This window comes from Salmo salar, chromosome 19 (assembly GCF_965601325.2).
Source record: "Salmo salar chromosome 19, fSalSal1, whole genome shotgun sequence".
Taxonomy (NCBI): domain Eukaryota; kingdom Metazoa; phylum Chordata; class Actinopteri; order Salmoniformes; family Salmonidae; genus Salmo; species Salmo salar.
Window position 1 is genome coordinate 73,643,954 of NC_138309.1, and position 16,153 is coordinate 73,660,106.

Below are 16,153 nucleotides of genomic sequence, written 5' to 3' on the forward strand. Positions count from 1 at the left end.
ATGAAACACCGTTGGTGAAACCAAGATAAGACTCAAGAATTGTCAGAAAAGCAAAGAAACCTATTTGCCCGTCAAGACCTGAACCCAGACAGCTGTCAATAACGGGTCTGCTACATTCATTTCATCACTGGTAAGTCAAGTCTGATCGATTTCGAGTTTAGTTAAGCTGTTATGCTAACCAGGTGTAAGTGAGGACTTGATGAACTGTATATTCTTTAGGTTAGGTTTTACTTCATGTGTTCGCTCCCATGTGCTGGTAAGGGCACAGATGACAGACAGGTAGGATTCCAGTTGAGGTGGTTTAATAACGCTGAAGATGCACAGGCACGGAACAGCACTGCACAGTGTATGTAGTATGGATGGGCGAAGGCACTTAGTGGTCTGGCAACATGCTTCAACCAAAGTGTGTGTGTGGTCTGCAAGAGAGAAATAAAGATAAATAGTGAATGACAGAATATAATCTCCAATTCACATCTCTTATAAACAATATGCATGGCTAGAACATGACTATGATGACAATGTTATACAGGACCATACAGCGCAATACAACATGACTCTAATTTTAGATCTAAGGGGTGCTGCCGCACATGTACTACAAAGCATAGCACCATCATCTTCAGTACAGGGCAACAAATGCACAATGAACTTGAATACCTCTAAACAGTGAAATACAAAGTTAAATCTAGAATTGGCTTCCTATTTCGCAACAAAGCATCCTTCACTCATGTTGCCAAACATACCCTCATTAAACTGACCATCCTACCGATCCTCGACTTCGGTGATGTCATTTACAAAATAGCCTCCAACACCCTACTCAACAAATTGGATGCAGTCTATCACAGTGCCATCCGTTTTGTCACCAAAGCCCCATATACTACCCACCACTGCGACCTGTACGCTCTCGTTGGCTGGCCCTCGCTTCATACTCGTCGCCAAACCCACTGGTTCCAGGTCATCTACAAGACCGCGCTAGGTAAAGTCCCGCCTTATCTCAGCTCGCTGGTCACCATAGCAGCACCCACCCGTAGCACGCGCTCCAGCAGGTGTATTTCACTGGTCACCCCCAGGGCCAATTCCTCCTTTGGCCGCCTCTCCTTCCAGTTCTCTGCTGCCAATGACTGGAACGAACTACAAAAATCTCAAACTGGAAACACTTATCTCCCTCACCAGCTTTAAGCACCAGCTGTCAGAGCAGCTCACAGATCACTGCACCTGTACATAGCCCATCTATAAATAGCCCAAACAATTACCTGTCACGAGAATTTTCATCCCAATGTTATTAACTTAAAACTCACTATATGCTTTGACCAATTCCCCGGGGGTTGTAAGGCCCTGGTTAATAGACGAATTTGACAAAATCCCAGAAGTCTGCAAAAGGTTAGTTCTTTTTTCAGAGAGCTCTCCATATCATACAATGTACACAGCCTTTTATACCTAACATTTGGTCATACCATATGTCATACCCCTTACAAATGCCCCTCCTCTTCTTTAACACTGTCAATGCTTATTTACAAGTCTTCTCCATCACATACATTGCTAATCATATCTTGCCCCATGTTACATAATCTACTCCCTGGGTGGGGAGACCTTCCTGTTTATCAGTTTCACAGTAGTCACAAGTTGTCTGCTGTCTGTTAACAGTTCTCCTTTTCCTTGAATGTCTTGCTTACATTGCTAAATCATTAAGCTTAAACTTTTCCTACACACACACATTAGTACATTCATCTTATAATCACTCGGTTATACATTTTCAGGGTGAAATCATTTAGTCAAGCCTTTAATCATAGAATTTCCATTACAATCCACCCTATTGGCTAAATATTTCACATACACTATAACACATCTATTTTTATTGGATTCAGAAATGTCACACAAAATCAAACTAGATAAAAGAAAACAAATACATGTACTTTCATCACATACTTATCAATGACTGTTCTAGGCCTATATCCAGTCATAACTCTTCGGATTAGGATTTTCGCTATGACTTTCATTTAGAGAAACAGTCTTCCTAAACACTAAAGATGGTCTCATCTAACATGGGTTCCTCATAATTGAATGAATCCTCCACTAGGCTCGGCAGTAGGTATTTGTCGTCCCATTGGTCTGAACTTGGAATCGGTCCGTATCTCACCATCTGCTCCGTTATCGATCTCTCCAGAACCCTAGAAATGAGACCTCTCGCACAAGGGACTAAACAACAACCACACAATACGAACACACTCATACAGGTGAAAGCAGCCCACACCACAGTGATTACAACATTTTTCAATTTTTCAAAGGTACTCTTGAACCACCCCGTGAGTGCAGTGTCCACCCCGGAGTTTTCTGCTAACTCTTGAGCTAAATTATTTAGACCGGCCAGGGCCTTGGTCACTGATCCATTTGGAGCTGTGTTATCGGGGATGAAAGTACAGCACTCAGGCCCGAATATCACACACACACCACCCTTCTCAGCCAGAAGCATATCCAAAGCTATTCTATTCTGTAATACCATCAAAGTAGTCACAGCTGTGTGTTCTGCTAACCCTTGAATCACATCTCTGGTATAGTTGATGAAACGCTGCTGGTTATAATAGATGTAATTTATCCAGTCTACATTCTTATTGATAGTTGACCACCAAAAAAGACTTGATTCCAATCCAGCCCATATCTGATTCCTAGCTTTGAACTCATCAGGCACCCCCCTTGGAACCCCAATGCTATCAATGTAAATTCTATCGTTGAAGGACCCTGACGGAGCACTCCTCCTCTCTCTTTTACCTGGCACTAGGTCTTTGTGTTGTATAAGGGTGAAGGGCATGCCTAACTGTACCAATGCACAAATACCGGTCCAATTTGCAGGCAGGTTAGGCCACAGCTTCATACCTCCACACAACCACCAGACATCCACTCTAGGCCTTTTTATCTTACTAAAGTCCTTGGAACTCAACCACCCAGTCAGGTCCCTCATTGTCTCGTCAGTTGTAACATTCTCTGTCCTATTGCATGTTCTTACTTCCCCTACGTCCCGTCCGTGTGTCTTGTGTCGAGTCATACAATAATAGTCTCCTCCTGTGACAGTGAAAGGGGAAGTCTGGATCTAATGGGCACATGGGGATACAGATAATGCAGATCAGTTACTGTTATTGTCTGGCTTCCCTGCTATCATGAACAGCTTTACCATACAGGCCATTCACCTGGATAAATTAATTCCATCGAGTGGAAAGTGGATGGTTGTCAACTGAGGTTTGGCTGTGGCACAGGCATAACATTCTTCTTTGGCTACTGATCTAGCTGTATACTGAATCCATTCCAACCATAGGTTGGAATCCCCAAACCCAGTTTCCACCTCAATCACTTCCTTAAGATTTTTCGTCTAAATTATCCTTACAGGTCCTTGACTCTGGACAGCACCATGGGGGACGTCAATGTCCTCAGGGGTTGTGCTTGTATTCTGGCTAGTCATGGAACCATCTCCTACCTCAAGCTTTGCTACTCTGAATGGTACCATAGTGTCAACCCGAAGTCTGGTCAAATCCAACATACCATAACCCTAAATCCTCTTTCTTTACACTTTTAATGGCTATTCGTACCTTTATGCAATACTTCCCTCGTTCCGGATTACGGTCAAAAACCCTGACCTTTACGATGCTCCATCTGTTTCTATATTGGGTGTGTGGATTGACATAGCCCTCTCTTTCTGTGTGAGCTATGACCTGATTCCATGAGTTACACGGGGGTTTGCACAGATATCTTCCCCATGAAGTCAGAGTCCTAGACTGCCAGGAGGTTAGGGACCCCATTTGGTCTACATAGAACTCTATTGAGACATCCTTCCCTAACTCTACTCTCACTTCCTTTTTATCCAGATTGAGTGACCTTTTGAACTTAGGTAATACAAAATCCTCCTTTTCTACACTATGGGTTAAGTTACCACCTTCTTACTTCTCGAGTGGTGCATGGTGTATTAGGAATATGGCTCCCACAATCAGACAGCTCAGACCGACCAGTACCTCTGTAAAGCCGCACCCCCTCCCGGAGAACATATCATTGGCTAGAGGCCAACCCATACTTTCACTTCTATGAACATACACAGTGAGGATCGGGCGGGTTAGGGAATCTTCGTTAGAGAGGTAACCCCCGAACCTTATTGGTATTCGGTTCTTCTCCTAACTCTGTGATTGTTCGACAGTGTCAGTGTGTCTTACCCTCTTACAATGTGTGATATGAACCCAGGTAGCTCTTTCAGCTATTCTCACCGCGAAGGCTGTCACCAGAAGTACTTGGTATGGCCCCTCCCATCGTGGCTGCTTCCAGTCCTTTTTCTTTAGGGATTGGACCCAGACCCAGTCTTCTGGCCGAATCTTGTGTGTTACCTCCTTCTGTAGTTCTCCTGTTGGGCATAAAATCTTTGACATACAGGTGTGGTTACTAAACAACTTTCTCATGTGTTCTGTTATAGTATTTTCTGCTTCTACATCACCTTGTTCCGGTCCTCCTAGTTCTGGCATTCTATAAGGCCTTCCAAACACCTTCTCAAATGGGGATAATCCATCTTTATCAGGGGTTATCCTTATGGTCATTAACACTATGGGTAAGCATTGTACCCAATTTCTACCTGTGCTTATGTGAGTCTTTCTTAACCTGTTATGGCTAGGGGCAGTATTTTCACGGCTGGATAAAAAACGTACCCGATTTAATCTGGTTACCACTCCTACCCAGTAACTAGAATATGCATATACTTATTACATATGGATAGAAAACACCCTAAAGTTTCTAAAACTGTTTGAATGGTGTCTGTGAGTATAACAGAACTCATATGGCAGGCCAAAATCTGAGAAGGTTTCATTTAGGAAGTGGCCCGTCTGACAAGGTGTCGTTCTTCTTGTCTCTGTTTATTGAAGAGTGAGGATCTTAGCTGTCCCGTGACACTTCCTACGGCTGCCATAGGGTCTCAGAAGGCGGTAAAAAGCTGAATCGTGGCTTTGCAGGCTCTGGCTGAAAAAAATTAGCGCGTTTGGGTAGTGGCTGGTTACAGTACTGTGAGACTCAGGCTCGTGCCCGCGTCGACCGAAAGCTTTGTTTACTTTCCTCTGTTTAGCTAAATGGACATTCCCGGTCGGAATATTATCGCTTTTTTACGAGAAAAATGGCATAAAAATGGATTTTAAACAGCGGTTGACATGCTTCGAAGTACGGTAATGGAATATTTAGATTTTTTTTGTCACGAATTGCGCCATGCGCACGACCCTTATTTACCCTTTCAGATAGTGTCTGAAACGCACAAACAAAACGCCGCAATTTGGATATAACGATGGATTATTTTGGACCAAACCAACATTTGTTATTGAAGTAGCAGTCCTGGGAGTGCATTCTGACGAAGACAACAAAAGGTAATCAAACTTTTATAATAGTAAATCTGATTTTGGTGAAGGCTAAACCTGCTGGGTGTCTAAATAGTGAGTAATTTAGTAAAATGTTAGCGAATTCCTCCGGAAGTTTGCGGGGGGTATGCTAGTTCTGAACGTCACATGCTAATGTAAAAAGCTGGTTTTTGATATAAATATGAACTTGATGGAACAAAACATGCATGTATTGTATAACATAATGTCCTAGGGTTGTCATCTGATGAAGATCATCAAAGGTTAGTACTGCATTTAGCTGTCTTCTGGGTTTATGTGACATTATATGCTAGCTTGAAAAATGGGTGTCTGATTATTTCTGGCTTGGTACTCTGCTGACATAATCTAATGTTTTGCTTTCGTTGTAAAGCCTTTTTGAAATCGGACAGTGTGGTTAGATTAACGAGAGTCTTGTCTTTAAATAGCTGTAAAATAGTCATATGTTTGAGAAATTGAAGTAATAGGATTTTTAAGGTTTTGACAATCGCGCCACAGGCTTCAAGTGGCTGTTACGTAGGTGGGACGAATTCGTCCCGCCTAGCCCATAGAGGTTAATAACTTTTTAATGTTTACAAACTGGTTTTCAGCCTCATCTGTCCACTTGATCTTATCTTTTGCTGCCATAGCTTTACCATATATCAACTCACTGAGCTTCCCTGTATGTAATGCAAAGTGGGGAATCCACGCACGACAATAGTTAATCATTCCAAGAAAACTCATCTGTTTCTTATTGAGTGGTTTAGGTGCTTCTAGAATGGCTGTCTTTCTGGTGGAATTAAGTGTTCTCCCTTCCTGTCTTATGGTGTGTCCTAAATAAATGACCTGTTCCTGCCAGAGCTGTAACTTCCTCTTATTAACTTTATGACCTTGTTCTGCTAAGAACACTAACAGAGCTAGAGTGTCCGCTTTACAGCCCCCCTGGGAGGGATTCGCCACCAATATGTCATTTTCATATATTAAAATTTGTCTCTCCTCTGGAGGGTCAAATCTTCCTAAATTACTCCTAATTACTTAAAAAAATCATATAATACCCTAGTATATATCCATTCCCTCCCTTAAAACCTCTTACATCTAGACGTTCCGCTAGCGGAACACCTGCTCCAATATCCAATGATAGGCGTGGCGCGAAATACAAACTCCTCAAAAATCCGAAAACTTCAATTTTTCAAACATATGACTATTTTACACCATTTTAAACACAAGACTCTCCTTTATCTAACCACACTGTCCGATTTCAAAAAGGCTTTACAGCAAAAGCAAAACATTAGATTATGTCAGCAGAGTACCCAGCCAGAAATAATCAGACACCCATTTTTCAAGCTAGCATATAATGTCACAAAAAACCAAACCACAGCTAAATGCAGCACTAACCTTTGATGATCTTCATCAGATGACACGCCTAGGACATTATGTTATACAATACATGCATGTTTTGTTCAATCAAGTTCATATTTATATCAAAAAACTGCTTTTTACATTAGCATGTGATGTTCAGAACTAGCATACCCCCCGCAAACTTCCGGGGAATTTACTAACAATTTACTAAATTACTCACAATAAACGTTCACAAAAAACATAACAATTATTTTAAGAATTATAGATACAGAACTCCTTTATGCAATCGAGGTGTCCGATTTTAAAATAGCTTTTCGGTGAAAGCACATTTTGCAATATTCTGAGTAGATAGCCCGCCATCACAGGCTAGCTATTTTGACACCCACCAAGTTTGACCCTCACCAAACTCAGATTTACTATAAGAAAAATTGGATTACCTTTGTTGTTTTTCGTCAGAATGCACTCTACTTCTACTTCAATAACAAATGTTGGTTTGGTTCCAAATAATCCATAGTTATATCCAAATAGCGGCGTTTTGTTGTGCGTTCAAGACACTATCCGAAGGGTGACGAAGGGTTACGCGCCCGATGCGTTTCGTGACCAAAAAATTCTAAATATTCCATTACCGTACTTCGAAGCATGTCAATCGCTGTTTAAAATCAATTTTTATGCTATTTTTCTCATAAAAAAGCGATAATATTCCGACCGGGAGTCGTTGTTTTCGTTCAAAGACGAAAGAATAAAAACGTGGTGTCGCCTCGTGCACGCGCCTCAGTCTCATGGTTCTCTGATCGACCACTATCTAAATGCGCTACTGTTTTTCAGCCTGGGCCTGCAAAGACATCATTCAGCTTTTTGCCGCCTTCTGAGAGCCTATGGGAGCGTTAGAAAATGTCACGTTACAGCAGAGATCCCCTGTTTTGGATAGAGATGATCAAGAAGGCCAAGAAATGGTCAGAGAGGGCCCTTCCTATTTGGAATCTTCTCAGGTTTTGGCCTGCCAAATGAGTTCTGTTATACTCACAGACACCATTCAAACAGTTTTAGAAACTTTGGAGTGTTTTCTATCCAAAGCTAATAATTATATGCATATTCTAGTTTCTGGGCAGGAGTAATAATCAGATTAAATCGGGTACGTTTTTTATCCGGCCGTGAAAATACTGCCCCCTATCCATAACAGGTTAAAAGGTAAAGCCAAACCAACCTTGGCTATCAGGATATACTACTTATACTAAAATAAAAATAAATTAACCAAAATCTGGTAACATAATGATCCAGGTATTACACTCTAAATCACCTCTTATAGTAGCCGAGTAGATATAACATCCTCCAGTCATTACTCGGCGCTGCTTTCTATACGAAAAACATTGGAGAATTGCACTATGCTTCATCTCCTTCTCTGATTACTCCCCCTTTTACCAATTCCTCAAATCTGGGAGTAATACCTTTTATAACCTCGGGCTTCATTACATTTTACTTCTGGTATGGTCCATGATTAGATTTCGGCACTACCTGTATTGGAATTACCCCTTTAATTAATCCTACATCTGCTGGACCTTGTGCTCAGGGACTATTTGTAATTCTAATTCCTGTTCTTCTGTTAACAGGTATGCCTCTCCTTAGTACTTCCCACATTCACTCAGATGTACCCCAGGAACACTATTTGCTCTCCAATTTAGCTTCCTACGATATCTATCGGTTGATGGACTATGCTGATCTCCACTCATCATGTCTACCCAGTCTGTGATTCTCTTTCCCTTAGATATCCACTGACCCATGTCCTCCCACCCTTCTGAAGGTTATTTCGCAAGAGAGACATGGGGGCCACACCTTTCCCTGAACAGTCTTTGTGTCTGAGGCTGTAGCTCTACTTCCACTGCGGCGTGTGTACTGTCATAGTGAAACCACTTTAGCCCTATAATTCTCTCTGTGGTTTTAAGTAATGCTTCCTCATAGACTGGATCGGGGCCTGGGTGTCTATTATACCAGAGAGTACAGTGTAAGTCATCGGGAGGCATCGTAGTGAGGCCTGGTACTACATCATCCGCAAGTTCCATCAAGGTTTTAGGAATATCCGTTACTCCCCCCCTTAACAGATCTTGACTATACCAATAGCACGGTTTCCCATCCCCACAAACTACCATGTTATCTTGAACAATGTATGCCATCATTCCCCGTTCAATGTGAGTGACGGCTACATTTAATTTGGTCATTACATCACGTCCCAGCAGGTTCACAGAGCACAATTTGGATATCAAGACAGGGACGGTTGCCTCCCCTCCAGACTGCTCATGTTTTAAATTGATTGGTGAGGAGAACCTTTCCATGAATTGATGTCCTGAAGCTGAGCGAACTATAATCTTTTCCCCATCTATTCTTACTCCCTCAGGTTTATCAGCAGCACAGATCGCTGTATGGCATGCTCCTGTGTCACAAAGACATTTTATTTTCTTTCCCATTACCGTCAATATCAAATGTGGTTTCTGTTCCTGTTGTCATGCCAAATCAATGGTTGCCAATTCAAACACTTCACAATTTGGTTCTGTCCCTGGGTGGGGAGACCTTCCGGCTTATCAGTTTCACAGTAGTCACAAGTTGTCTGCTGTCTGTTAACAGTTCTCCTTTTCCTTGAATGTCTTGCTTACATTGCTAAATCATTAAGCTTAAACTTTTCCTATACACACACACACATTAGTACATTCATCTTATAATCACTCGGTTATACATTTTCAGGGTGAAATCATTTAGTCAAACCTTTAATCATAGAATTTCCATTACATTACCTCATCCCCTACTGTATTTATTTATTTTGCTCCCTTGCAACCCAGTATTTCTACTTTCTACTTTGCACATTCACCTACTACAAATCTACAATTCCAGTGTTTTTATTTGCTATATTGTATTTACTTCGCCACCATGGCCTTTTTATTGCCTTTACCTCCCTTATCTCACCTCATTTGCTCACATTGTATATAGACTTGTTTTTGGACTGCATTATTGACTGTATATTTGTTTTACTCCATGTGTAACTCTGTGTTGTTGTATGTGTCGAACTGCTTTGCTTTATCTTGGCCAGGTCGCAGTTATAAATTAGAACTTGGTTTCAACTTGCCTACCTGGTTAAATAAAGGTAAAATAAAATAAAAAAAATAATGATTTAGCATACACATATACAATTACAGGGCATATAAACGACGCACCGGGGGACATTATCCTAAACAAATACTGGATTAAATGTCCGAAATGATAAGACAAGCATTACAGAGCTAGCCAGCTCACAACAGCTAGCAGTAGAAACTACAATAACCATAAATATGACAATGTCACAGTGCATTTTCAGACATAAACACCTGAAAGATATGAAATATGTACTTAAATATCAACAAGGATGCACACTGGCCTTGGCTAACACAATGAAAGATAACTGGTGGGAAAACACAAGGATGGCTAGAACTTTGTCTCACTTGACTTCTCTCGAGCTAATCTTCTTCTCTGAGCTGGAGATCCCCAAGCATGCTCTGCTCCACTTCACCGGTGGGCGGAGCTACAACTCTCATATGATGAATTAATATTACTGATATGATTATCTCCAAATACTTCACAGCCTTTTGTACACCAAATTAGCTAGATAGCTTGTAGTCTAGCAATTAGCATGTGTCGTGTGAGTTTAAAGTTTTGGGGAAGCTATTTTTCACCATTAAAATGCACCTTTATAAGAACGGATTGCGTGCCTCTATCATTGCATTTGCAGACAAATGTAAGCCTACTATTCTTAATGTTATGAATAGATTAGATATTAATAGCCTAAATTATCACTAAGCGCTTAATTTAGTGGCATATGCTACCATCGTATTAAAAGAGATTCAGCTAATTTCTCCAGTCATATAATGTGTAGTAGAATTCCATTAAATGTTATCAAAGGCCACATTTGTCCTGTGCAAAGGAAACGTCTCTGAAAAAGGGGTCCTAGCTAAAAGGGATCCAGCTTTGGTCAAATTGTCAAAAGTAATTGTTTTTCATTTTAACAAACCCTAACCCTTTCATAACCTTAACCTAATTCTCCTAACCTGCTGCTTAAATTCTCCTAATCTGCTACGAAAATGTAAAATAAGACGTGTCGTGGAATATCTAATCAAAAGGGAAGAGAGACTGCAGATTCTTTCAAACAACACTTTATTACACGATTTGCAAAAATGAAGCATATCAACCATCACCAAGAATGGCTCGGAGTTGAAAGCTTAACAAACATAGCCGAGTCTGCTTTTATAGAGAAAATACAACCCCTTTCTGTATACGTGGCAGTCAGCAGATAGTGTGTAAAAGGTAATTCGTTGTCTGTGTAGACTTAAGATAGCACAAGGTTGACAGCCTGAGGGCTCAACCGTCTAACTGCATTTACAACAAACACTATAGCTGCATTACAAACACTGAGAAGACACACCCTTTCCCCTCAGCCTTCAAATTAAGTGGACACTTCTGATGACGTATCATGGGGGCAAGGGGGGAGGGAGGAAGGAATTCATTTTAAATGGACCGCCCTTGCCTGGAAATTCATCATCCGTTCATGTGTTTTCAGCCACCGGTAGCTTGTGGGTGCTTTATATGCGCTACAGTCAATTATGATTGCATGTCTACTTATATTAACTATATAATTATTATTATAAACTGGGTGGTTCGAGCCCTGAATGCTGATTGGCTGACAGCTGTGGTATATCCGACCGTAAACCAGGAAAATGTTTTATTTATACAATTTACAAAAGATAACCGAACAAAAACATAATTACTTTTATGAGATGTGTTTGTGCTGTCGTGCATTAGTAGCACAATTTCTAACTTATTTACATTCGTTTTTACTTACACTTGTATGTTGACTTCTCCATATTGATGTTTAGGTTTTAAGTTTTGGCTCACTTTTGTTAGTGGATGTACAATCATCGCAAATTGAATTATGGGGTGTTTCAGAACCCCGAAGTGAACATAACTGTACACTCGCAAACTCGATCAAAAACAAGGGTTGAGGAACTTACGTTGCGAACTTCCCTTGTTTGGCTAATCGTTTGGACTGATGGTGACTGTCACATCCTGATCTGTACCACCTGTCCTTGTTATTGTCTCCACCCCCTCCAGGTGCCGCTTGTTTTCCCCAGTGTATTTATCCCTGTGTTTCCTGTCTCTCTGTGCCAGTTGGTCTTGTATGTTTCCAAGTCAACCAGCGTTTTTCCAATTGTCGTGTCTTTGGCATCATTAAAACAGAAGACATGTTTATCAAATAACTCTCTGTAATTATTATTACGCAATTAAACTGATTAATTGTGTAACTGTAATTAACTAGGAGGTCGGGGCACCAAGGAAAATATTCAGATTACAAAGTTATAATTTTCCTAATATAACTTTCAGATATCATAATATCTGATCTCTGAGTTTTCTGATTTAATGACGTATTCTTTACCTCGTCAGTCTCATTCCAAACGTCGTAAATTGTTGGTTATCTGCATGAACCCAGTCTTCACTATGAGTCATCCATACATCAATTGTCTTAAAATCATTTATTTACTAACTAAATAATTCACAGAAATGCATAACACAGATATGGTTAAAAGGAAATTATAGGAGAATGTGCCCTAGTGGGCTAAACCGGCATGGCGGCTTGTTAGACAAAAGGGGAGTGTGGGTCAGCTGAGAAGGCACTACAGAGTTGATAAATATTAACAATTTAAATGCTAATCCTTTGCACATGAACGCTCACTCATTCGGGAACAATTGCAATCAATATATATATTTACACTCAGTGTGTCGTCGGGATCTTTGTTGAAAAGTTCTGTTCTGTTGGAGAGTTTTGTCCTCGCGTTCTCTCTCTCTCGGTTAGAATGGATATTTCAAAGTGACATTCATTAATGTCGTTATAGGACGGGTGTTTCGTCGGTCTTCGTGTTCAATGATACCGAATTCCTAGCTGCAGACTAGTAATTAATATCAAAGACTTGTTATTATTCTGCCGGTATCAATATCTAAGAGTTTAACTCTCTGTTGGAGAGTTTTGTCCTCGCGTTCTCTCTCTCTCTCTCGGTTAGAATGGATATTTCAAAGTGACATTCATTAATGTCGTTATAGGACGGGTGTTTCGTCGGTCTTCGCGTTCAATGATACCGAATTCCTAGCTGCAGACTAGTAATTAATATCAAAGACTTGTTATTATTCTGTCGGTATCAATATCTAAGAGTTTAACCTGTTGGGGGTAGGGGGCAGTATTTACACGTCCGGATAAAAAATGTACCCGATTTAATCTGGTTATTACTACTGCCCAGAAACTAGAATATGCATATCATTATTGGCTTTGGATAGAAAACACCCTAAAGTTTCTAAAACTGTTTGAATGGTGTCTGTGAGTATAACAGAACTCATATGGCAGGCAAAAACCTGAGAAGGTTCTGTATAGGAAGTGCCCTCTCTGACCATTCCTGGAGCTTCTTGACTCTGTTTATTGAAGACTGAGGATCTTTGCTGTAACGTGACACTTCCTACGGCTCCCATAGGCTCTCAGAAAGCGGGAAAAAGCTGAATGATGTAATTCCAGCCACTGGCTGAAACACATTAGCGCTTTTGGCAAGTGCTCTATCAGAGGACAATGGGCTGAGGCGCGTGTACGAGTCGACCCCATGTTTTTATTTTCTTTCGTCTTTGAACCTAAACACAGATTCCCGGTCGGAATATTATCGCTTTTTTACGAGAAAAATGGCATAAAAATTGATTTTAAACAGCGGTTGACATGCTTCGAGGTACGGTAATGGAATATTTAGAATTTTTTTGTCACGAAATGCGTCATGCGCGTCACCCTTCTTTACCATTCGGATAGTGTCTTGAACGCACGAACAAAACAGGATATTTGAACATAACTATGGATTATTTTGAACCAAACCAACATTTGTTATTGAAGTAGAAGTCCTGGGAGTGCATTCTGACGAAGACAGCAAAGGTAATAACATTTTTCTTATAGTAAATCTGATTTTGGTGAGTGCTAAACTTGGTGGGTGTCTAAATAGCTAGCCCGGTGATGCCGGGCTATCTACTGAGAATATTGCAAAATGTGCTTTCACCGAAAAGCTATTTTAAAATCGGACATAGCGAGTGCATAGAGGAGTTCTGTATCTATAATTCTTAAAATAATTGTTATGTTTTTTGTGAACGTTTATCGTGAGTAATTTAGTAAATTCACCAGAAGTTTGCGGGGGGTATGCTAGTTCTGAACGTCACATGCTAATGTAAAAAGCTGTTTTTTGATATAAATATGAACTTGATTGAACAAAACATGCATGTATTGTATAACATAATGTCCTAGGGTTGTCATCTGATGAAGATCATCAAAGGTTAGTGCTACATTTAGCTGTGGTTTGGGTTTATGTGACATTATATGCTAGCTTGAAAAATGGGTGTCTGATTATTTCTGGCTGGGTACTCTGCTGACATAATCTAATGTTTTGCTTTCGTTGTAAAGCCTTTTTGAAATCGGACAGTGTGGTTAGATTAACGAGAGTCTTGTCTTTAAAATGGTGTAAAATAGTCATATGTTTGAAAAATTGAAGTTTTTGCATTTTTTAGGAATTTGAATAACGGGATTACACTGGCTGTTGAGTAGGCAAGCGTCCCACCTAGCCCATAGAGGTTAAATGGAAGAAATATGGAACCACCAAGACTCTTCCTAGAGCTGGCCGCCCGGCCAAACTGAGCAATCAGGGGAGAAGCGCCTTGGTCAGGGAGGTGACCAAGAACCTGATGGTCACTCTGACAGAGCTCCAGAGTTCCTCTGTGGAGATGGGAGAACATTCCAAAGAACAACCATCTCTGAAGCACTCTACCAATCAGGACTTTATGGTAGAGTGGCCAGACGGAAGCCACTCCTCAGTAAAAGGCACATGACAGCCCGCTTGGAGTTTGCCAAAAGGCACCTAAAGGACTCTCAGACCATGAGAAACAAGATTCTCTGTTCTGATGGAACCAGGATTGAACACTCTGGCCTGAATGCCAAGTGGCAAATCTGGAGGAAACCTGGCGTCATCCCTACGGTGAAGCATGGTAGTTTTATGCTGTGGGGATGTTTTTCAGCAGCAGGGACTGGGAGACTAATTAGGCTCGAGGGAAAGATGAACGGAGCAAAGTACTGAGAGATCCTTGATGAAAACCTGCTCTAGATCACTCAGGACCTCAGACTGGAGTAAATGTTCACCTTCCAACACGAAAACGACCCTAAACACACAGCCAAGACAGCGCAGGAGTGGCTTCAGGACAATTCTCTGATTGTCCTTGAGCAGCTCAGCCAGAGCCCGGACTTGAACCCGATCGAACATCTCTGGAGAGACGCTCCCCATCCAACCTGACAGAGCTTGAGAGGATCTGCAGAGAAGAATTGGAGAAACTCCCCAAATACAGGTGTGCCACACTTGTAGCATCATACCCAAGAAGACTCTAGGATGTAAATGCTGCCAAAAATACAGTGAGGGAAAAAGTATTTGATCCCCTGCTGATTTTGTATGTTTGCCCACTGACAAAGAAATGATCAGTCTATAATTTTAATGGTAGGTTTATTTGAACAGTGAAAGACAAACAAACAAAAAAATCCAGAAAAACTAATGTCAAAAATGTTATAAATTGATTTGCATTTTAATGAGGGAAATAAGTATTTGACCCCCTCTCAATAAGAAAGATTTCTGGCTCCCAGGTGTCTTTTATACAGGTAACGAGCTGAGATTAGGAGCACACTCTTAAAGGGAGTGCTCCTAATCTCAGTTTGATACCTGTATAAAAGACACCTGTCCACAGAAGCAATCAATCAATCAGATTCCAAACTCTCCACCATGGCCAAGACCAAAGAGCTCTCCAAGGATGTCAGGGACAAGATTGTAGACCTACACAAGGCTGGAATGGGCAACAAGACCATCGCCAAGCAGCTTGGTGACAAGGTGACAACAGTTGGTGCGATTATTCTCAAATGGAAGAAACACAAAATAACTGTCAATCTCCCTCGGCCTGGGGCTCCATGCAAGATCTCACCTCGTGGAGTTGAAATGATCATGAGAACGGTGAGGAATCAGTCCAGAACTACATGGGAGGATCTTGTCAATGATCTCAAGGCAGCTGGGACCATAGTCACCAAGAAAACAATTGGTAACACACTACGCCGTGAAGGACTGAAATCCTGCAGCGCCCGCAAGGTCCCCCTGCTCAAGAAAGCATATACATGCCCGTCTGAAGTTTGCCAATGAACATCTGAATGATTCAGAGGACAACTGGGTGAAAGTGTTGTTGTCAGATGAGACCAAAATGGAGCTCTTTGGCATCAACTCAACTCGCCGTGTTTGGAGGAGGAGGAATGCTGCCTATGACCCCAAGAACACCATCCCCACCATCAAACATGGAGGTGGAAACATTATGCTTTGGGG